Below are 23,533 nucleotides of genomic sequence, written 5' to 3'. Positions count from 1 at the left end.
TCAGAAGGGGAAGAAAAAGTGATGGTGACTGTCCTTGGACAGTAAAAACTTCCATAAAGTGAGTTTAAAGTGGACACAGCCTCATGCGTCCAGACTCACGGGGTCTACAGGGTTTGGGTCTTCCAGCTGTTAGGCAAGAGGGCCGGGAGGTCAGGTACCATGTTTCGTCAGGGTTCTCAAGTCATCCTGACGTTACCGAGGTGGACGCCGGGTGCTGCTGGCACCCCCTTCAGAAGGACTTGTTGTCCAGCTGCAGGGAGCACTCTTGGTAGACGGCCCTGTGCTGTCATCCCTTTCAGAGATGGCCATCTTGCCTGAGAGCGTGCCCTGCCCAGGCTGGTTCTCCCACAGTGGTGGGAGTGTCACTCTGGAGCTCTGTGGGGTTGGCCGAGGCTGTCCAAGACCTTGACTTCTCCCTCTGTCCACTCCTGCTCCCTCTCTCCCTTACACAGATGTTAGTCCCACCAGCACCACCTCGTAAGCATTCTGTACACTAAAGTCCATCTCAGAGTTGGCTTCCTGGAGAACTCACCTGGGACGATTTAGTAACAAGGAAGCTGTGAACTAGTATGAGCTTACTGTGCAACAAATGGATATAGACTTCCAAATGCATGGAATATTTGTGGAACCTTACAGAAGAGACTGTTGGGGCGCCTGGGTGGCTCAGTCAGTTAAACCTCTGACTCTTGATTTCGGCTCAAGTCATGATCTTACAGTTCATGGGTTTGAGACCCACGTAGGGCTCTGTGCTAGCAGCACAGAGTCTGTTTGGGATTCTCTCTCTCTCCCTCTCTCTGTGCCCCTCCCTGGCTCATGTTCTCTCTCTCTCAAAATAAATAAAGTTTAAAAAAGTTATAAAAAAAATCTTAAAAAAAAAAGAAGAGACTTAACAATAGCTAGGGACTAGGACTGGGTTCTTTCAGGAGTAGGGAAGTGTTACTTTCTACTCTTTTCCTTTTATAATAAAAAACCTCTTATTTTAAAGAAACATGGGATTGCATTACACATACTTGTGATAGCTACCATTCGGGGAACACCTTGTACCATGTCCTTTAGCACGTTTTCTCTATGGCTCACAAAAATGCAGAGGTGGATGTCATTATCATCCCATTTTACGGGTAAGGGAGCTGAGTTTCAGAGGTGACAGATGATTGGTCCAGAAGCAACTGTCACCAAGCAGTGAATCCGGCATAGACTCCGACTCCAACTCCAACGTTCAGGCTATCTCTGAGCTCAGTTAGAGCGTGTGTCTTTCTGTCACTTCAAATGATGCCCTCTGTTCTGAATGGGGAGTATGGTGGGAAGGAAAGAGTAATGAATTGGCAGTAAAAGACCAAGCTTCTAGGTTTTTTTGCTATTATTAGTGAACTCTGAGTTATTTTCTGTTTGTATGTTGCACTTATCTATAAAAATCCAAAACTCATTTTGGTATAGAGGCAAAATCCAAAGGCTGTTGGTTTTGACACAGCTGGGTCCTGTTAGTTACTGTGTGATTTTTTTTTTAATTTTTCTTTTCAACGTTTATTTATTTTTGGGACAGAGAGAGACAGAGCATGAGCGGGGGAGGGGCAGAGAGAGAGGGAGACACAGAATCGGAAACAGGCTCCAGGCTCTGAGCCATCAGCCCAGAGCCTGACGCGGGGCTCGAACTCACGGACCGCGAGATCGTGACCTGGCTGAAGTCGGACGCTTAACCGACTGCGCCACCCAGGCGCCTCTGTGTGATTTTTAACAAGTTACTTAACCTCTCTGAGCCTCAATTTTCTATTCTTTAAAGTAGGGAAAATGGACTATAAGACTCAGGGTTGTCATGAAAAAGACATACTATAATAGTACTTACTATATTCTAGGTCCTCAAGAAATCATTCCTTCCTCCTTGCAGTTTAACCTTTGGTCCTTGGGATAAAGTAAACTGTTCCTAGTTTTAGCCTAAGTTAAAACACTCAGTTTGCTAAAGAAGATATATTTAATGTATGTGAAAGGACCAACTTGGGATTCTTTTGTGGATCAGCAGAAGAAAGGAACCAAATTTTTCATGATCATTGTTTTACCTCTGCAAACTCCACATGACTGAAAGATCTCCAACGGGTATGGACTCTCCTGCATGGGGATTGGGAAAGTAAGAGATCCCCCTTAGAAAGTATGAAGGGGAAAAAAAAAAAATCAATCCCTAGGCTTGGGAAGACCTGTGCTGTGTCCAATGGCGACTTCCCATTGGGTCCAATGGCGACTTCCCAAAAGTTATGTCCGTGTGTTGATCCCTAGAGTCTGTGAATGTGACCTAATTTGGAAGAAGGGTCTTTGCAGATGTCATGTCAAGATGAGATCACCCTGGATCATCTGGGTGGACCCTAAACTCAATGACGAGTGTCCTCATAAGAGACACAGAAGAGAGACACAAGGAGAAGAGAAGTCCAAGATGAAGACCGCAATTTTGGTCACACAGCCAACAAGTAACACCGGCAGCTGCCAGATGCCGGAAGAGGCAGGGAAGATTCTCCCCTAGGTCTTCAGAGGGAGCATGGCTCTGTCCACACCTTGATTTTGGACTCTTGGCTCCCTGAACTGTGAAAGAATACATTTCTGTTGTTTTAAGCCCCCAAGTTTATGATGATTTGTCACAGCAGCCACAGGAAACTAATATAAGCGCCACGAGACAATTTTAGGGGCAACCATGGGAATAGCATCAAAATTAAATGATATTAAAAAAGGACCCATTTGACCAAATATTTACCATCAGGCAGTAGGAATATAGACCTGAGAGATGTCACCACGGAGATGACATGTAGTCTTCTGAAACAATGTCACCCAGAGAGGGAAGTAGGTCAGTTAAGGGCAGGAAGCAAAAGAGGCCACGTTGATGAAGTGAGAGATATCTGCCATTTCAGATCCTGCCCCAATAATGGCAAAGTGGATTTTTCAAATACTGGGGAATTGGACAGAGACATACAGAGGCGGAGAACCTTTATGTTAGAATAACGAAAAATAAAAAATGTAAAAAGGAGATGGTCAAGAGGCAGGAAGGGCTCCCTTTTAAGGAGCCAGTAAGTAAGTACTGGGATATGCTGGCTTCTCAGAGTCAAAGGTTTGAGAGGGACACTGGACAGTCCTCTACTGAACGATCTCATGGAGAAATGCATCAAAAGGAAGGGTGTGAACACAACAGGGGACTGGCTAAAACCAGTCACACGATAGGACATAACGCAATCGCTAGAGATAAGGCTGTAGATTAATATTCACTGAAATGAAAGATGTTCGAGACATATCATTAAGTCCAGAAAGCAAGTGATAAAACGGTAAGTATAACAAAATCCCTTTCCTCATGTGTAAAGGGAGCTGAGGATAACAGTAGCCTCAGTAGCCTGAGGATAACAGAACACCCTCAATGTGTCTGAACTCACAATCAAACCCACTAAAATTTCTTCAGTGAAACATGAATATTCACACTAAGAGGGATAAAGGCTGTAAATAGCATCGTATCACTTTGGGTCAGGTTGTGCAGCCCAATAAATTTGCTGGAAACTTAGAATACAAAAATGAAAGCAAAACAGCCTTGTGTTTCCAGAGATTTTCACCTCCTGGAATTCTCAATGAGGGCCCGAGGGCCCGTGTTCTGTACAGGCATCAGCAAAGAAGCCTGCAGGGGCCCCTGGGTGGCTCTGTCGGTTGAGCGTCCGACTTCAGCTCAGGTCATGATCTCATTGTTTGTGAGTTCGAGCCCCTCAGGGGACTCGCTGCTGTCAGCCTGTCAGCCCAGAGCCTGTTTTGGACCCTCCGTCTCCCTCTGTCTGCCCTCTCCCGCCTACAGTCTCTCTCTCAAAAATAAATAAAATATAATTAAAAAAAAAAAAAAAGAACGAAGACTGCAAGCATTATTGCATTGCTACAATGTTGTTGTGGATGGATGAGATTGCAGCCTGTTTTTTATCTTTGACTTTTGACTTGTTATATTTTAATTTTTCTGCAGTGAATATTCATTACTTTTTTTTTTTTTTGACCTGTAGCTTCTTGAATTTTAATCTATCTGGATAAATTTAACACGGGGACTACTGCATCGCTCCATGGACCTCAAAAGGTTCTTAGCACCAAGTTCATAATTTTCATCTCTGCCCTTAAGAAAATATTTCTCTGGGAAGAGAGGAACAATTAAAGAGATGGAGTGGGGGTTTTCATGCCTTTTTCTTGTGTCTTTAAGCCAGTCCCAACAGTCAATATCCAGGAAGATGGAGCCCCTAGAACCTTACCTGGGGTTTACCTACCTTTCCTCATCTGTATATATTAGTTTTATGTTAAAAGGTAAGGAACAACAGCAACAAACCAGAAAACAAATAGTGGGAATGTGGGGAAAAGCGAGGGAGGTCTATGTGGATAGCGCCAATGGAAGGAAGGAGAAAGAACAGGTGTGAAGCAGACTTTTCTGACCTCGGGACCTGCCTGGTGAGGAAGGGAGAGGGGTGGGGGGTGGGGGTGGGAAGGTCACGGGAAGAAAGAAGCAGCTAGAGGGACAGCCGGTAAGAAAGAGAAAAGCGAACTGTTTCAAGAACCAGGAAGAAGTTGTTGAGCAAAGCTGTGGTCAAGTGAAGCCAGAGAGTTGGCTACTGGAGGCTGACTTTGGAGCCGAGTGAGATGTAGGCCCTAAAGGAGAAGTGTGCCAGGAGAAGGGTCTGCAGACATTCTGCTGAGTTCCACAGGCAGCAAAACTAGGGGCCCTTTTCTGCTCAGCTCCCTGGGTGCTTGAAAAATTTGAGGAGGGAAATTACAATTTGAGGAGGAATTTTTTTTTTTTTTTTTTTTTTTTTATTTTATTTTTGGGACAGAGAGAGACAGAGCATGAACGGGGGAGGGGCACAGAGAGAGGGAGACACAGAATCGGAAACAGGCTCCAGGCTCCGAGCCATCAGCCCAGAGCCTGACGCGGGGCTCGAACTCACGGAGCTCGAGATCGTGACCTGGCTGAAGTCGGACGCTTAACCGACTGCGCCACCCAGGCGCCCCGAGGAGGAATTTTCAATGTATGTCAAATAGTTTTTTAGTGGCCAAGAATTTCTGAGAATGTTGAAAAACCAGGTATTCAAAAGATATATGTACATATTATTTTTAAAAATCTATGTTATTTCTAGATATTATATCATATAACACTGTAGTATTGGATTGGCTGGTAGTTGAGGGACTTCCGCCATTTGGCCAGACTTGGAAAGGGAAGTGGCCCTAAGCCAATGGCAATTAGAGAAGGGAGGTGGGAGGAACTTGCTGAAACCCTAAATAGAAATGGAGCTTTTGATTGGGCAAGTCATAGTACGACTTCAGAGACACTGAAAGGTAGAAAGTGTCAGATGAGGAGGATCTCACGTACCCACAAAACTAACAGCTCCAAGCTGTGTGGCCTGAGCCCTGCTCTCAGGACCCAAGCCTAACTGGTAGTGGAGGGAAGCAGAGAGCGAAGAGTCCCAGAGGAGGAAGGCCCTCCCTCCAGGGCAACATTCCCCTCACAACTCATAAAGGGCTCCCCCACATGCACCCATGCAAAGTCAGCAGACTACCTAGGAGAGGAAGTTTGATTTCTTACCCAGTTACCATGGTTAGTATGGCCTCCATGGGAATGTGGGCCCACCCACATGGCCAGCCCCTTTGAAGCCTCGGACTGCCTGAGAGGCAAGAATGAGTAAAGAAGGTCAGAGCAGCCCCTCAAAAAGGGGTGCTAAGCATGTGTGTGACATGTGACAGGGCAGTGGTTCTTAAACTGGGCCGTGTGGAACCCTGGGCCAAGGTGGTCTACAGCTAAAGCAGAAGTCTTTTCTGCATTTGCCGGTAGAATGAGCTCCCTTTTAAAAAATATTGTTTCTTATAATAACATTAATACTTTTTTCTTTAATCAGAAGAATTAAAAGAAGAGAAGTCATCTATAATCTTACCTCCACATATTTAGGTATATTTCCTTTCAGGCTCTTTTTTTGTGAATATATTGATCAATCATATATTTACATATGTATATTTTTGGTGAGCTCTGTGCCCAATGTGGAGCTTAAACTCACGACCCCGAGATCAAGAGTCTCATCTTTTGCTGACCAAGCCAGCCAAGTGCCCCTGCTATAAATATATTTTAGATATATTTACAAATAATAATAGTTAACTATCATTATTGTTTAATATTTCTTGAATGCTTACCAAGGCAAAGCATTGCTCTTAACCCTTTGCAGATATTGAAGCATGCAATTTTCATAATAACCCTATAAGGTAGAAGCATCATTATCCTTATTTAACCATAAAAGAAACTGAAGAAGAGAGAAGTAAAGAAATTTGTTCAAAGTCACACATTAGTAGGAAGGGAACTGGAATTCAACCTAGATCTGACTGTGGAGTCTACATTTTTAGACAATATATACACTGTATTATATATATATATGGTTTTGTGTTAAGGTCTTTCATTAAATATTATGTTGTATTTCCCACAACATTAAAAATAATTTACTTGACATGAAGTTTTTGTTTAGAATCAACTAGAAGAAATTATCTGATTTAGTTTAAACGTAACGGTTTATTTGGTATATCTGTATATTAATTATATATTAAATAATATATCAATACTTCAAAGTGTTCAAAAAAGAAACCTTATTGCCCAAGAGCTCCACCCCATGAGTTAAAGCAAACAAACATATCTTAACAAATATAAAAGAACAGAAGTCATATAAAGTATGATGTCAGATCACAGTGGGATTAAACTAGAACCAATAATTTGGAATTTTGGAAAATCCCAAAATATCTGGAGATTAAACACACACTTTTTTTTTTTTTAATTTTTTTTCAACGTTTATTTATTTTTGGGACAGAGAGAGACAGAGCATGAACGGGGGAGGGGCAGAGAGAGAGGGACACACAGAATCGGAAACAGGCTCCAGGCTCTGAGCCGTCAGCCCAGAGCCCGACGCGGGGCTCGAACCCACAGACCGCGAGATCGTGACCTGGCTGAAGTCGGACGCTTAACCGACTGCGCCACCCAGGCGCCCCTAAACACACACTTTTAAATAATACATGGGTCAAAAAGAAGTATCTAGAGAAATTTAAAAAAATATTTTGAATTAAATGAAAATAAAAATATAACATCAATGAGACAGTGCTTAGAGAGAAATATATATAGCATTATACGCATATTAGAAAAGAAAGATCTAGAGGGTGGCTCAGTGGTTAAGTGTCCAACTCTTGGTTCTGGCTCAAGTCATGATCTCATGGTTTGTGGGTTTGAGCCCCGCATGGGATTCTCTGTCTCCCTCTCTCTCTGCCCCTCCCCTGCTTTCTCTCTCTCTCTCTCTCAAAATAAATACATAAACATTAAAAAAAAAGAAAGATGTAGAATCAGTAATATAAGCTTTCCACTTTAGGAAATTAGACAAAGAAAGGAATATAAGCCTAAATCAAGCAGAAGGAAATAAATAATAATTGGAGCAGAAATAAATGAAACTGAAAATAAGAAAACAATAAATAAAAGTCAATGAGAACAAAAACTGTTTTTTTGAAAAAGAAATAAATAAAAAATAACAAACCTCTTGTCAGGCTAACAGAGAAAAAAAAAGAAGATACAAATAACTAATATCAGAAATGAAATAAGAGTCATCTCTACTGAACATGAAAAGGATAATAAAACAGTATTATGAACAAACTCTATACCCACAAAATTGATAGCTTAGATGAAATGAACTAATTTCTTGAAAGATGCAAACTACTAAAACTCACAAAAGGAGAAACAGATAACCTGAATAGGCCTCTATCTTTTAAAGAAATTGAATCAATAATCAGTAACATTCCAAAACAGAAAGCACCAGGATCAGATGGGCTTACTGGTGATTTCTACCAAACATTTCTAGAAGAAATGATACCAATTCTCTAGAATCTCTTCCAGAAAATAGAAACGGAGGAAACACTTCTTGACTCATTCTGTGAGGCCAGCATTACCCTAATACCAGGACCAGATAAATACATTACAAGAAGGGAAAACCCAGGACCGATTTCACTCATGAATATCTATGCAAAAATCCTCAACAAATGTTAGCAAATAAAATGCCACAATATATAAAAAGAATTATACACCACAACCAAACGGGATTTATTCCAGGTATTACAAGGCTATTTCAATATTCAAAAATCAATTAATGTAATCCATCTCATCAACAGGCTAAAGAAGAAAAACCATATGATCATATCAATTGGTGCAGAAAAAGCATCTGACAAAATCCAATACCAATTCATTCTAAAAATTTTCAGGAAACCAAGACTAGAACGGAACTTCCTCAGCTTGATAAAGAACACCCACAAAAACTTACAGCTAGAATTCTTTTTTGAGAGAGAGAGAGAGAGGATGCAAATGAGCAAGGAGCAGAGAGAGAGTGGGAGAGGGAGAGAGAGAGAGACATGCGGGGCTTACCTGAGGTGAGGCTCATGTTTTTACCTGAAGCAGGGCTCAAGGTCACCCAAAGCAGGGCTTGAGCTCACCTGATGTGGGACTCAAACTCGGGAACTGTGAGATCATGACCTGAGCCAAAGTCTGATGGTTAACTAACTGAGCCACCCAGCTGCCCTAGAATCATTCTTAATGGTGGGAAAATAGATGCTTTCCCTCTATGATTGGGAACAAGGCAAGGATGTCTACTCTCACCACTGCTATTCAAAATTGTACTGGAGGGGTGCCTGGCTGGCTCAGTAGAGCATGAGTCAGCAGAGCATGAGACTCTTAAACTCGAGGGTTGTGAGTTTGAGCCCCATGGTCGGTGTAGAGATTACTTAAAATAAAATCTTAAAACAAAAACAAAATTGTACTGGAAGTCCTAGCTAATACAAAAAGACAAGAAAATGAAATAAAAGGATTACAGTTTGGCAAGGAAGAGATAAAACTGTTTTTGCTCACAGATGACAAGATTGTCTATATAGAAAACCACAAGGAACTGACCAAACAAACAAACCTTCCCAGGACTAGCAAGCTATGATGGCATGATTGCAAAATAACAAGTTTAATATCCAAAAGTCTACAGCTTTCCCAAACAGCAGCAATGAACAAATGAATTTGAAATAAAAAAAAATAATACCATTTACATTAGGACTAGAAAAAAAAGAGAAATACTTATATATTTTTAGTAAAATATAAACAGAATCTATATGAAGAAAACTACAAAACTCTAATGAAATCAAAGATCTAAATAATTGGAGAAATATTCCATGTTCATGGATAGAAAGACTCAATATTGTTAAATATCAATTCTTGCCAACTGGATCTAAAGATTTGATTTAATCTCAATCTAAATCCCAGGAGGTTATTTTGTATATTATCAACAAAGTGATCCTAAAGTTTATATAGAAAGGCAAGAGACCCTAAACAGTCATCTTGATGCTGAAGAAGAACAAAATTGGAGGTCTGACATGACAACTTTAAGACTTACTATAAAACTACAGTAATCAAGACAGTATAGTATTGACAAAATATAAAATAAAAAAAAATAAAGAGATCAGTGAAACAGAATAGAGCCCAGACATAAACCCACACAAATATTTTTTTTTTAATTTTTTTTCAACGTTTTTTATTTATTTTTGGGACAGAGAGAGACAGAGCATGAACGGGGGAGGGGCAGAGAGAGAGGGAGACACAGAATCGGAAGCAGGCTCCAGGCTCTGAGCCATCAGCCCAGAGCCCGACGCGGGCCTAGAACTCACGGACTGCAAGATCGTGACCTGGCTGAAGTCGGACGCTTAACTGACTGCGCCACCCAGGCGCCCCGTTACTGATCTTTTTGACAAAAGAGACAAGGCAAATCAATGGAGAAAGGATAGTCTTTTCAACAAATGGTGCTGGAAAACTGGACATCTATATGCCAATAAATAAATAAATAAATAAATAAATAAATAAATAAATGAAAAGAAAGACAGGAAAAAAAGAATTTAGACAGAGATCTTATACCTTTTACAGAAATTAATTCAAAAGGAATCATAGACCTAACTGTAAAACATAAAAATATAAAATTTCTAGACAATAATATAGAAGAAAATCTAGGTCACCATGGGTTTGGCTCTTACTTTTAGATACAACACCAAAAGCACAATCCATGAGAGAAAAAATTGATCAGTGGGCTTTATTAAAATAAGAAATTTAATTTCTGTGAAAGACAATGTTCAGAGAATAAAAATACAAGCCATAGAATGGGAGAAAATATTTGCAAAACACATGTCTGATAAAGACCTTGAATACAAAATAAACAAAGAACTCTTAAAGCCCAACAATAAGAGAACAAACAACCCAGTTAAAAAGTGGGCAAAATGTCTTAACAGACACCTCACCAAATAACATATACAGATGGCAAATAAATATATGAAAATATATTCAACATCATGTATCATTAGGGAACTGCAAATTAAAACAACAATGAAATACTGCTTCAAAACTATGAGAATGTCTAAAATCTAAAACACTGATAACACCAAATGCTGGGGAGGATACAGAACAATAGGCACTCTCATTCACTGCTGATAGGAATGCAAAATGGTACAGCCACTTGGAGGCAGTTTCTTACAAAACTTTCCTAGTCTGAAAAGGCTGCATACTACATGACATTTGGGAAAAACCAAACGATTGAGATCGTAAAAAGAATAGTGGCTGCCAGGAGTTCAGGGGTGTTGGGGGCCGTATGAATAAGTGAAGCATAGTGGATTTTCAGTGTGGTGAAATGATTCTATATGATGTTGTGATGGTGGACACATGATAGTATGTATTTGTCAAAACCCATAGACATGTACAATACAGAGAACCTTAATGTAAACTATGGACTTTAGTCAATAGTAATATATCACCATTGGTCAACTAATTATAACAAATGCACCATGCTAATGCAAGATGTTAATGATAGAGGAAACTGTATATAGGAAGGGGGTATATGCAAACTCTCTGTACTGTTTGATTTTTCTAGAAATCTAAAACTGTTCTAAAAATAAAGTCTATTAATTAAAAAACATAAATGCCTGAGAGTAACAAAAACAAATTTTAAAAATGGGGAGGAGGAAGGGCTTATCTTACTAGATATAGCTGAGACAAACCAGGTTCACACACAATATCCAGCAACTAAAAGACTTCATTTCTCTGCTTCCCTTACAATTTTAGTATATGTGCACTGTCTCCTTCCCTTACAGATAAAGATGTAAATAAACTTTTTAGTTGTGACTTCCAGAAAAGCCCCTAAAAGTGTCAGACAGCTGGCATGTGCCCTTCTGGCCCCTCCCCACTCTGTTTGGTTCCTGCCTGGATAAAGGGATATATGGCTGGAACTTCAGCAACCATCTCGGAGCACAAGGAGGTTCTGACTGAGGTTGAAAGCCACTGCGAAGAATGGCTAGGCAGAATAATGAAGGTGCTTGGGTTTTTAGTGATTTTTTTAAAAAGTGGACTTATTGGGGCGCCTGGGTGGCACAGTCGGTTAAGCGTCCGACTTCAGCCAGGTCACGATCTCGCGGTCCGTGAGTTCGAGCCCCACGTCAGGCTCTGGGCTGATGGCTCAGAGCCTGGAGCCTGCTTCCGATTCTGTGTCTCCCTCTCTCTCTGCCCCTCCCCCGTTCATGCTCTGTCTCTCTCTGTCCCAAAAATAAATAAACGTTGAAAAAAAAAATTAAAAAAAAAAAAAGTGGACTTATTTATTTTGAAAGAGAGAGGCAGAGAGAGAATCCCCAGCAGGGCCCGAACCCACGAACCATGAGACCATGGCTTGAGGTGAAACCAAGAATCTGAAGCTTAACCGACTGAGCCACTCAAGTGCCCTAAAGAAGCCCGGGGTCATGGTGCTACTATGCTTAACCCTGGCCGCTTTATACCAGACTTCTTCTACAGGATAGAAATAAATCTATTTCTTATTTAAATTTCTGTTGTTTGTTTTCCATGTTTAGCTATCCAATAGCTAAACACAATTTCTACCTTGTATACCAGATAATAAAACTTACTGTAATTCTATTATGATAAAACCATATGTATAGCATAGGTATTAACAATACAAATAGAATAATAATAATAATAAAGGGTCCAGAAACAAATTCAAACAAGGACTTAATATAAATAAAGATGACATTTAATTTAGAGGGAGAAAGATGGTTTACTTAATATATGGTGTTGGCAGAACTGACTATCCATCTGGAAGAAAATATGATGATACTTCTACTCCACATCACATGCAAAAATAAACTCCAGATGGACTCTAAGTCTAAATGTGAAAAATAAAAAAATATTAGATACAAATGTAAGGAATTATTTATAAAATCATAACGTAAAGAAGACTTTCTGATGTGAAAGATAAAACTTAGAAACCCTAAGGGTCAGCACCTAAAATAATAGTCACATCATCTCTTAAAAATGAACACATTTTTTTTGTATAGCAAAAGAAACTATAAACAAAGTCAAAAGACTAAATACTTAAAATATACATGATAAAGGATGAATGTTGCTAATGTACCTTAGCTCCTACAAACCAAAAAAAAAAAAAAAAAAAAAAAAAAAGACAAGCCAATTAAAATTTGACAAAGCATATCCATAGGTACTTCCAGAAAAAAAGATATAAATCATGAATGATATGAAAGATTCTTAACCTCACTGGTATTCAAGAAAATGCAAATTAGCACAATAAAAGTATAGCATTTTGATCCATCAGATTAGCAAAAATAAAAAATATTGGTAAGAGTAGCCATATGAGCATGGAATGTGAATTTCTACAGCATCTCTGTAAAGTATTATAATAATATGTATTAAAAATGCACCTATTGGGGTGCCTGGGTGGCTCAGTCGGTTAAGCGTCCGACTTCAGCTCGGGTCACGATTTCACCGTCTGTGGGTTCCAGCCCCGCGTCGGGCTCTGTGCTGACAGCTCGGAGCCTGGAGCCTGCTTCAGATTCTGTGTCTCCCTCTCTCTCTGCCCCTCCCCCGCTCATGCTCTGTCTCTCTCTGTCTCAAAAATAAATAAAAACATTAAAAAAAAATGCACCTATTCCTCAATCCAGAAATACTACTTTTTGTAATGTATTCTACAGAAAGAATAATACCAGTATATAAAGAAATATATTCAAGAAAATTTACTATAGCATGACTATAGATGCCCCTAATCTGAAGAAAAAGAGCTTAATGTGACCGTCCATCATCAGAGGACAGTTGATATATTAGGTGCTATAGAGGATTATGCAACTTAAAACACATGAGTTAGATACATACATGCATTGACTGAGACACATGTCTGGACCAACGGACTTTTTTAGTTCTTAAATGTCCACTTGAGGACTCTAGTGTTTTATCTGTTATATAAGAAGTAACCCATGGAAAATTGAGCTAAATGGCACCATATTTCTGATTTATTCCTGTGCGGTTTTAGCATTCCTTACAGAGTGGTACCTCAGGCAACTGTCCAACTGATCTATCTTTTTATTGGGCTCGAGATGCTACAATGGAGGACTAGCTTCTGTGGGACCAACCTTCCTACAGGTAGCAGATAAGCTCTGGGCAAAACAAACAGAAACAACAAGTAGCTAAAGGCACGAGAGAGCAACAAAAACCAGATAGACATTGGATGGAGAGTCAACGTGTAGAAGGAAACAGCTCTGGGTTTCTCAGTTTTAGACCTTTTTGCTAGAGGGCAGGCCCCAGTTTTGCCCTGTGAGGTAGATCATGTACAGTTCAGCCATCTTGAAGAATCAAAGGATACAGCAGCTGGAAAATGAGGAGGGTTATCTCAAAAAGGAGAGAGCAAGAGTCCAAACTCTGCCCAAACCTCTGCTAATTCCTGAACTGTACTTGTGCAGGGCAGACTCCCAGCAGCCCAGCTAAGGCAAACAGAACTGGACAGAGAATTTTGCCACTGCCCGTCACAAGGGCGTTTGAGTCCAATCAAAATAATTGCCTGCTTTAGAAAAACATTTTTCAGGTTCAGTTGGTAAAGTGACCCACTCTTGATTTCTGCTCAGGTTGTGATCCCAAGGTCGTGAGATCAAGTCCCGCATTGGGCTCCACACTGAATGTGGAGACTGCTTGGGATTCTTTCTCTCTCCCTTGCTCTGCCCCTCCCCCACTCGTTCATGCTCTCTTTCTCTCTCTCTCAAAATAAGTAAATAAACTTTAAAAAATAAAAGAAAAACATTTTTCAGAGACAAAGTAGAATCCATAGTCTCTATAAGTATTATTTACAGTGACTAGGGTACAATCCAATATTATGAGGCATATGAAAGAATGGGAAAATGGGATCCATATCAAGAGAAAAGGCATTCAGTCAAAACTTACCCCAAAGATATACTACATGTTGGGATTAGCAGATAAGAGTTTTAAAACAGCTATTATAGCTATACTCAAGGATGTAAAATATATACTCAAAGTGAACAACAAAATAAGAACTATACTCAAAGTGAACAACAAAATAAGAACTATCAGCAAAGAAATAGAAATGTTGATAAAGAACCAAATGGAAATTCTAGAACTGAAAAATTCCCTGATAGAGCTTGAAAGCATTTTGGAGATGACAGCAGAAAGGGTCAGCGAACTTGACTATAGATCAATAGAAATGATCTGATTTGAAGAATAGAAACAAAAAGACCAAAAAAAAAAAAAAACCAAACCAAACAAAAACAAAACAAAACAAAAAAACGAACAGAGATTCAAGGATCTGGGGGAGAATACCAAAAGGTCTAACACATGTGTTAAGAGCATCCTGAAGAGAGGTGAAAGACCATGGTGCAGAAAAATATTTAAAGAAATAATGGCCAGAATTTCCTCAAATCTGGTGAAATACATAAGATTACAGACTTGGGAAGCTTAGTTGACTTCAAGCAGAATAAATACAAACAAGACTACATCTGAACTTATACTGTTGAAACTAAAGATAAAGAGAAAATATTGCAAGTAGTCAGGAAAAAAAATGATATATTATATACAAGAGTAATAATTTGAATGCCCACTGACCATCAGAAAAAAATGGAGGCCAGAGTCAATAGAAAAATATCATTAAAGTTCTGTAAGAAAAAAAAGTCAACTTAGGTTTCTATATCCAGTAAAAACATTCTTTAAGAATGAAAGTTAAGTAAGGACGCCTGGGTGGCTTGGTTGGTTAAGCCTTGGACTTTGTCTCAGATCATGATCACTCGGTTCACGAGTTTGAGCCCTGCAATAGGCTCTGTGCTGACAGCTCAGAGCCTGGAGCCTGCTTTGGATTCTGTGTCTCCCTCTTTCTCTACCCCTCCCCGCTTGTGCTCTGTGTCTCTTTCTGTCTCAAAATAAATACATAAACATTGAAAACAAATTTAAAAAAATAAAAAAAGAATGAAAGTTAAAGATATTTTAATTAAACAAAAACTTAGAACATTTATTGCCAGCCAACATGCACCACAAGAGATACAAGAAGAAGTTCATCAAGATGGAAGGAATTGACATTAGATTAGAACTCAATCTTCAGGATGGACAAAAGAGCATCAGAAATGGAGAACATATGTAAATATAAAAGACTATTTTCCCTCTTAATTTCTTTAAAGTAATATTTATTAAGATAATGTTTGATGCAAAAATTATTAACATTGTCTTGTGAATGTTCGTATCAAGAATTTGTAGACGTTATACATACAACAACTATAGCATAAAGTAAGGGGTTGAGGACACAGTAAATGGTTCCAAATGATGGCAAATTTTAGGAGAAGCAGTAAAATATTAACTCGAAGTAGACAGTAAAAAATTAAGAATGTATATTTTAATCCCTAGAATGATAACAAAAAGTTAACTCAAAAAGGTTGAGCTAAATAGCAAATAAACAAATATGGAATTCTTAAATATATCCAATTAATGAAGGTAGTCAGGAAAGGAGGTATAGAAAACTAAAATACAGAAGGGACAAATAACAAATAAATAGTAAAATGTTAGACCTAAATCTATCCATAGTAATTATTACATTGAGTGTAAATAGATTAAATACTCCAATTGAAAGTCATAGATTGCCAGAATCGATAAAAACAAAAAACAAAAAAAGAACAACAACAACAAAAAAAAACAAAAACAAAAAACTTAACTACGTGCTGTTTACTTTGGAGATAAAAGTGAAGTATTAAGATGCAGGTAGGTTGAAAGTAACCGGATGGAAAATTATGCTATGTAAACAGTAAGCATACGAATGATAAGATGGCTATATTAGCATTAGATAAAGTAAATGTTAAGCAAAGAGAATTACCATAAATAGATACAAGTATTTACAGAGTATTTACTAGAGATAAAAAAGCTTAATTCACCAGAAAGATATAATAGTCTAAATGTGTATGTGCCTAATAGTGCCTAATAATGGAAGTTCAGAAACATGAAAGAAAAATGGACAGAATTAAAGGAAGAATTAGAAAATTCCCCAACCACACTCAGATATTTGAACATGCATCTCTCAGCAATTGATAAAACTAGACAAAAATTAGTAAAGAGGTAGAAGATCAGAAAAACACTGTCATCGTGAGCTAATTGACAATCTATCCAACAACTGCAGAATACATATTCTTTTCAAATCATATTGTACGTTCACCAAAATAGATTATAGATTCATAAAATGAATCTCAATAAATTAGAAAAGTTGAAGTCAGATAGAGTCTGTTTTCTGACCATAATGGAATTAAATTAGAAATCGGTAACAGTAAGGCATGTATTTGTTAAAAACCCAAATATTTGGAGATTGACTCACTTTTAAATAACCCATGGCTCAAACAAGAAATCGCAGGGGACATTAGAAAATATTTTGAACTAAATTATAATGAAAATACAAGATATGAAAACTGGGAAGATGCAATTAAAGCATTGAATTAGGGGAAACTCATAGCTTTACATTTTTTTTTTTTTTTTACGTTTTATTTATTGTTGAGACAGAGAGAGACAGAGCATGAACGGGGGAGGGGCAGAGAGAGAGGGAGACACAGAATCGGAAGCAGGCTCCAGGCTCCGAGCCATCAGCCCAGAGCCCGACGCGGGGCTGGAACTCATGGACCGTGAGATCGTGACCTGAGCTGAAGTCGGACGCTCAACTGACTGAGCCACCCAGGTGCCCCTAAATTTTTATATTAGAAAAGATAGAAGGATACTGAAACACTAGGAATGTCACATACTTAAAAAACATCTTTCCCAAAATGTACTGGCATAATTTTATGGAATAGGAATTCCAAAAAATTGTACTAAGTATAATTTCCTCCTGTAAAAATAAATAAATTAATTAAATAAATTAAAAAAGAAAAGAAGATGAGAGGAATAAAATCAATCACCAAACTTTCAACCTTAGGGAGCTAGATAAGAGCAAAGTGAACCCAAAGTAAGTAGAAAGAAGAAAATAATGTTGAGCAGAAAGCAACAAAGTCAAAAACAAACAATAGAAAAATTAACCAAAAGCTGGTCCTTTGGAAAAACCAATGAAATTTAACAAACATCTATCTAGAGTCAGAGAGAGTAAGAGAAAGAGAAGACACAAATTTCAAGTATCAGGAATAAAAGAGAGGCTATCATTACAAATCCTCCAGGCTTTGAAAGGATTATAGGGAATATAGTAAACTACTTCATATCAGTAAAATTTTAAAACTTAGATTAAGTGGACGAATCACCTGAAAGGCACAACTTACCTATACTGGTAGAGATAAAGTATAAAATCTAAATAACCCTATACTATTGAGGAAATTGATATTGGATAGTTTTAATGGTTAATTCCATCAGACACTTATCAGAAAAAAATAATACCAATCTTTCTTTATTAGAAAATAAAAAAGTGAATACTCCCAAACATGTTTTATGAGGCCATATGAACCCTGACACCAAAAACTAACAAAACATACTACAAAAAAAGAAAAAAAACTACAGACTAATATCCATCTTTAACGCAGATGCAAAATTCCTTAACAAAATGTTAGTAAGTTGGCAACATATAAAAAGGATGATACATCATGATCAAATGGGGCTTATCCTAGGCATCCAAGATTGGTTTAACCTTTTAGGAGTTTATGATAGATTTATGGGAAAGAACTACCAAGTTAAAGCATCAGATCAAGGAAAGACTCTACATTTGCTTTTTTTTTTTTTTTTACTGGTAGTGGAAAATGTAAGTGGTCAGATATAGCTTAAAAAAACAATAACAAAACAAAACAAAACAAAACAAAACAACCAAAATCCCTCCAGACTAGGAATTAAGACTGGAATTCTAGTCCTGGTATTGCCTCCAATTCAATGTATAATGTTAGAAAGGTCACTTTGCCTCTCTTGGCCTTAGTTGACACACGTGTCCAATAATGACCTCTCAGGGTCTTTCACAACTGTTACACTCTAAGAGTCTATGAGGCCAAGTCCTAAAATTTTTATCACAGCTGCCTAGACTTTCTGCTTCAGCACCTCAGAAGGCAGAAGTAGAAAATGTGCAAGACATGCTTTCATGCACAGATGAAGGCACCATCTGCACGTGGCTTGAAGTACTGAGGGTTCAAGGGTGACTCCTCCCCACCTTGAAAGCACCATGTGTCCTCAAGAGGTACTTTAGAAAATATTTTTTTAGGGGCGCCTGGGTTGCGCAGTCGGTTGAGCATCCGACTTCAGACAGGTCACGATCTCGCGGTCTGTGAGTTCGAGCCCCGCGTCGGGCTCTGGGCTGATGGCTCGGAGCCTGGAGCCTGTTTCAGATTCTGTGTCTCCCTCTCTCTCTGCCCCTCGCCCGTTCATGCTCTGTCTCTCTCTGTCCCAAAAATAAATAAATGTTGAAAAAAAATATTTTTTTAATGTTTATTTGTTTTTGAGAGAGAGACAGACAGACAGAGGGAGAGAGAGAGAGAAAGAGAGAGAGAGAGAGAGAGAGAGAGAGAGAGAGAGAGAGAATGAGTGGGGGAGGGGCAGAGAAAGAGGGAGACAGAATCCAAAGCAGACTCCAGGCTCTGAGCTGTCAGCACAGAGCCCGACTTGGGGCTTGAACTCATGAACCGTGAGACCATGACCCGAGCCTAAGTCAGACACTTAACTGACCAAGCCACCCAGGCGTCCCAGAAGGTATTTTTAATGAACTCTCTGAAAGCATCCACTGTGTCATGGTGCTATGGACCTTGGAATTTGAACTCTGACTGAACTGGGTTTGAACTCCAGTTCTGCTACCTGCTGAATGATTCTGGAAAAATTACCCAACATCTCTGAATCTCAGCTTCTTCATCTGCAAAGTGGGGATAATACCTGTTATGTAGAGTTTTTGCAAGGATTAATTGCGAGAGCATTAGGAAGTTGGTGGATTATGGTCAGTGCTCAATAAATACTAACTTCCGTGCACGTATCAGTAAAGAATTTGGTTTTGGTTACATACAGCAGGACATGTAAATAATCATGTCTCAAATAAGACAGAGATGTATGTGTTTCTCTTTCATGTAAAAGAGTTCAGGGGGGTGAAACCTGGGGCTTGTTTGGGTGTTCCACGGTCAGTAGAGAACCAGATTGCTCATCTTTCTGCCCCACTGTCCTTAGCACGTGGCTTCTGTTCACACAGTCACCTCGGAATCTAAGAGGACTGTTGGGTCTCGTCATCCCGTTCACTTTCTTGGCAGGAACTAAAAGAAGAGGAGAAAGGCAAAAGGGAAAACTAAAAAGAGAGGGTGAAAGACTTAAACATTCTATAAAGAACCTCTCTGGACAATGACTTCCATTTACAACTTACTGGATTCCTCCTGGTTACAAGAGAGGCTGGGGAATGGAACCTTGCTGCCCCAAATGAAATTAGGATACTGTTACTAAGAAACAAGGGGAGGAATGGGTGGACAACCAGCAATCTTTATGACACTGCTTTTTCTTGTCACTAAGATTAATTTTGGGTTGGGGGTCATGGAACCAGCACAGAAGAGCTGGCATAGCTTTTGGATCGTAACCTATGGCAAAAGAGGTAGCTTTTTTGTAACAAGTGGATTTGAATTAAAAATCTAGTTTTGGGGGACCTGGGTGGCTCAGTCGGTTAAGCGTCCGACTTCAGCTCAGGTCATGATCTCGCGGTCTGTGAGTTCGAGCCCCAAGTCGGGCTCTGTGCTGACAGCTCAGAGCCTGGAGCCTGTTTCAGATTCTGTGTCTCCCTCTCTCTCTGACCCTCCCCCATTCATGCTCTGTCTCTCTCTGTCTCAAAAATAAATAAACGTTAAAAAAAAAATTGAAAAAAAAAAGATGGGAAAAAAAATCTCGTTTTGATGCTTATTAACCAAGTGACCACGGGTCAGGTGAATTACCTTATTGGAACCTCAGTTTCTTCCTCTGTAAAGTGGGATGATACTAATATGGTTACCTCACTGGCTTGAGGTAAAGATTCATGAAAGCTGAGTAAGTGACAGCACTTGGAGTAGAGTTAGCCACCCAGCAGATTCCCAAGAATATTTTGTTTCTAAGAACTTGAGATTCAAGGAGCCTTTGCTCAAAGTGGCCCGGTGAGGGGCCCTTGGGCTATGGCATAGGGAGTGGCCATTTTGATGACTAGGGAAGGAGACCTCTCTCTTGAAGAGGGTAGGCTTCTAGGTTTTGTCTGCAAAGCTACCTATTCCTAAAAAGCTACCAATGTCCTCAGGCAGTCTTTACTGGGTCCACTGGGCTGGGCTGAAACTGTCTTGAGCAGGTAGAAATGACAGCAGTCTTTATAAATCCAGGGTGTTGGCAAGGCTAAACCAGGCACCTGGTACCCTGGAACTCTTTCTCCCTGTCCCCACCTGTGATGGCCTACCAGCCCGTCCCACGTAATTCAGTCTTCACATACTCCACCCTACGTGTACGAATGTGCACAGTCTCTCAGAACTCTTGAACAAAGCAAGGAATGAGCCCCTCAGATGAGGGTTGTGGGACCTTGGGCAGGTCGCTTTAGCTGTGTGATCAGTGTCTATCTGTAAAATGGGCAGGTTGGCCTTGACGATTTAAAAATAAGCAATGCTTGTTGAACACCTGCTGTGTGCTGGAGCCTGTGTTAGGAGCTGGAAATGCAGTGGAGTCAGTGACACGGCCTGCTCCCAAAGGGCTGAAGGTCTGATGAGACACAGACAGGGAAGGGGACAGGGAAGTAGGGGATGCCAGGGGAACTCCAACGAGGGGCCTTTCCTGATGCTTGCGGTTCATGAGCACAAGGTACTCCTGAGAGAGCAGGGGGAACTGGCAGGTAACAGAGCTCTTGTCCTGCCCACCTGCAACTGGAGGTGATGCCAACACAGGCCAGTGACTTGTGTGGCTCTTAGATCACAGCAGGGCCTGCTTCAAGCGTTTACCACATAATCTAGTAGGTAGAAGCATGGACTCTGGAGCCAGGCTGTTTGGGTTCAGAACTCAGCTCTGCAATGTACTAGCTGTGTGTCGTGGGCAAAGATATTTAACCTTCTATTCTATAAAATGGGTATACTATTAGCATCTTCCTCATAGGATAGTTAAGAGAATTAAGGGGAATTAAAAGTATCTGCTGCAGGGGCGCCTGGGCGACTCGGTTGGTTATACGTCCGACTTCGGCTCAGGTCATGATCTCACGGTTCGTGGGTTCGAGCCCCGCGTTGGGCTCTGTGCTGACAGCTCAGAGCCTGCCTCGGATTCTGTGTCTCCCTCTCTCTCTGTCCCTCCCCTGCTTGTGCTCTCTCTCTCTCTCTCTCTCTCTCAAAGAATAAATAAACATTAAAAAAAAAGCACCTGCTGCAGTATACTCCTCCATCTCTACCTTCTGTCCTAGTAAGTGGGTCTTGACAACCAAAGAAAAAGGCTCTGGTCCTTAGGCCTGAGAGATTATGAAATAACATCTTGAAGATGTAAGAATCAGGGATTTCTTCCCCACTCCTCATCCTTCTGTTCTTTAGATAGCATATATTCATCTCTCTGGCCTCTCCTATTTACCAAGCCAACAAGAGGGTGGGGTGGCAGTCATGTGTGGGTTCTCCATTCTGCCTAGAAGCCATCTGTGAGCCATCCCGTGCTGGAGACGCTGACTGCACAGCTTGCCCCGAGAGCCAACACACAGGGACAGAGCAAGGCCTTCCAGAGGGGCAACTGCCCTCCCCTCCACATTCTGTAAAAACTGTCAAATGGTGATGTAAAAACAGATACCACTTCCTCCAACTCAACCCCACCTGCTCTACAGAGAAACCGGGTAGAATTGCCAGTATCAGGGACTAGCGCCTTGAGGGAATGTTGGCCACTAAGTCCCCTTCCCAGCCAAATTTCAGAGGCCTGTGTTGGGTAGCAGTGGGAGTGTTCAGAGTTTGGACTACTGACCCAGCACTGGAGACCTTACCCACAACTGATGGATGCCCTCTAAGAGTCATAAGAACCATAGAAGTATTCCTTCAGTTCAAAGTTCTACAGATTCTCTTGGTTAGGAAGCAGAAAAGGGCTTTCACTCCCTAACATCTGGACCTGGAAGGAGGACCATACCTTTGGATAGTAGGGCTGTCAGAGGAAATGACCTCAGATGGACAAATATACCCTCAGTAGGAATGAGTCCAAAGAGAAATATAGACTAGCTGGGTCCCCAGGCTCATGAAGAGTGAAGGAATGTTCAGAACAGGTACACAGGGTTCAGGTGAGGTTCTCCAGAGAGAACCATAGAGCCCTACCTAGCATTTTCTGAGCTGGAATGCCCTCACTGTGCACATGAGGAACCAAGGGACTTTGGAGATCTTTACATTAGACCTCATTCTCCCAGACTCCTCACAGCGATCCACATTGTTGACAACCTTCTCCTTAAATCCTCTTCCTTGGCCTCTTGCTTATTCTGGCCTGCCTTTTATCCCACCTCTAGTTACTCTGGTCTCCTGTGGTCCCAGAGCATGGCTCTCACCCCAAGTTCTGCCCTTGAGGCCAGGCTCTTGCTCTTTATCCTCTCTCCCCCATCCACTCATGCACCTTCAGCTCCATGGGTATTTGACATCCTGGCTAGTCCTAGGCACTCATCTCTCTTGCAATGACAGAGCCCCTAGGACATCCCATTGGTACATCAACCTCAACATTTCCAAACTTCAGCTCACTGTTTTCCTTACTCTGATGGCTTTTATTATTATATACAGCCTATTTTTGACATCTTATATTCCCCCTCCCCCAAGTTCAGTGATTTTCAGTGCCTGAAAATTCCCTTCTATCCTGGGGCCTCAAATTTAAGGCTTTCCTGGCCATATTCAGTAATTCGCTCATTCAAATACTTGCTGAGCATATTAATATTCTCCGTGCCAGAGTTGGCTCCAAGTGCTAGAGGTTCCATGGTGAAAAAGACAGACTTGGACTCTGCCTCTGCGGGGCTTATAGTTCAATGGTGAGACACAAACTAACATAAGTAGTTGCAGAAAAATAGCTATATAATTTCTACAAAAGAACAGTACAGGGCTGTGACAGTGCATGATGGGAGGTGGGGGTAAGGGGAGGAGGTGCAGCTAACCTGATCTGGAGGCCAGAAGGTCCTGAACATGGGGAACAGGTGTGAGGCTTAGCAGGTTTGGAGCTCATTTCCTCTTTCAGAATTTCAGGCCTGTGGTAGGCTGAGTAATTAGTAAGAATTTCTTAATTAATATTAAGAAA

The sequence above is a fragment of the Prionailurus viverrinus genome, chromosome D2 (genome assembly GCF_022837055.1).
Source record: "Prionailurus viverrinus isolate Anna chromosome D2, UM_Priviv_1.0, whole genome shotgun sequence".
NCBI classification, from domain to species: Eukaryota; Metazoa; Chordata; class Mammalia; order Carnivora; family Felidae; genus Prionailurus; species Prionailurus viverrinus.
Note: the sequence above shows the minus strand (reverse complement) of the source record.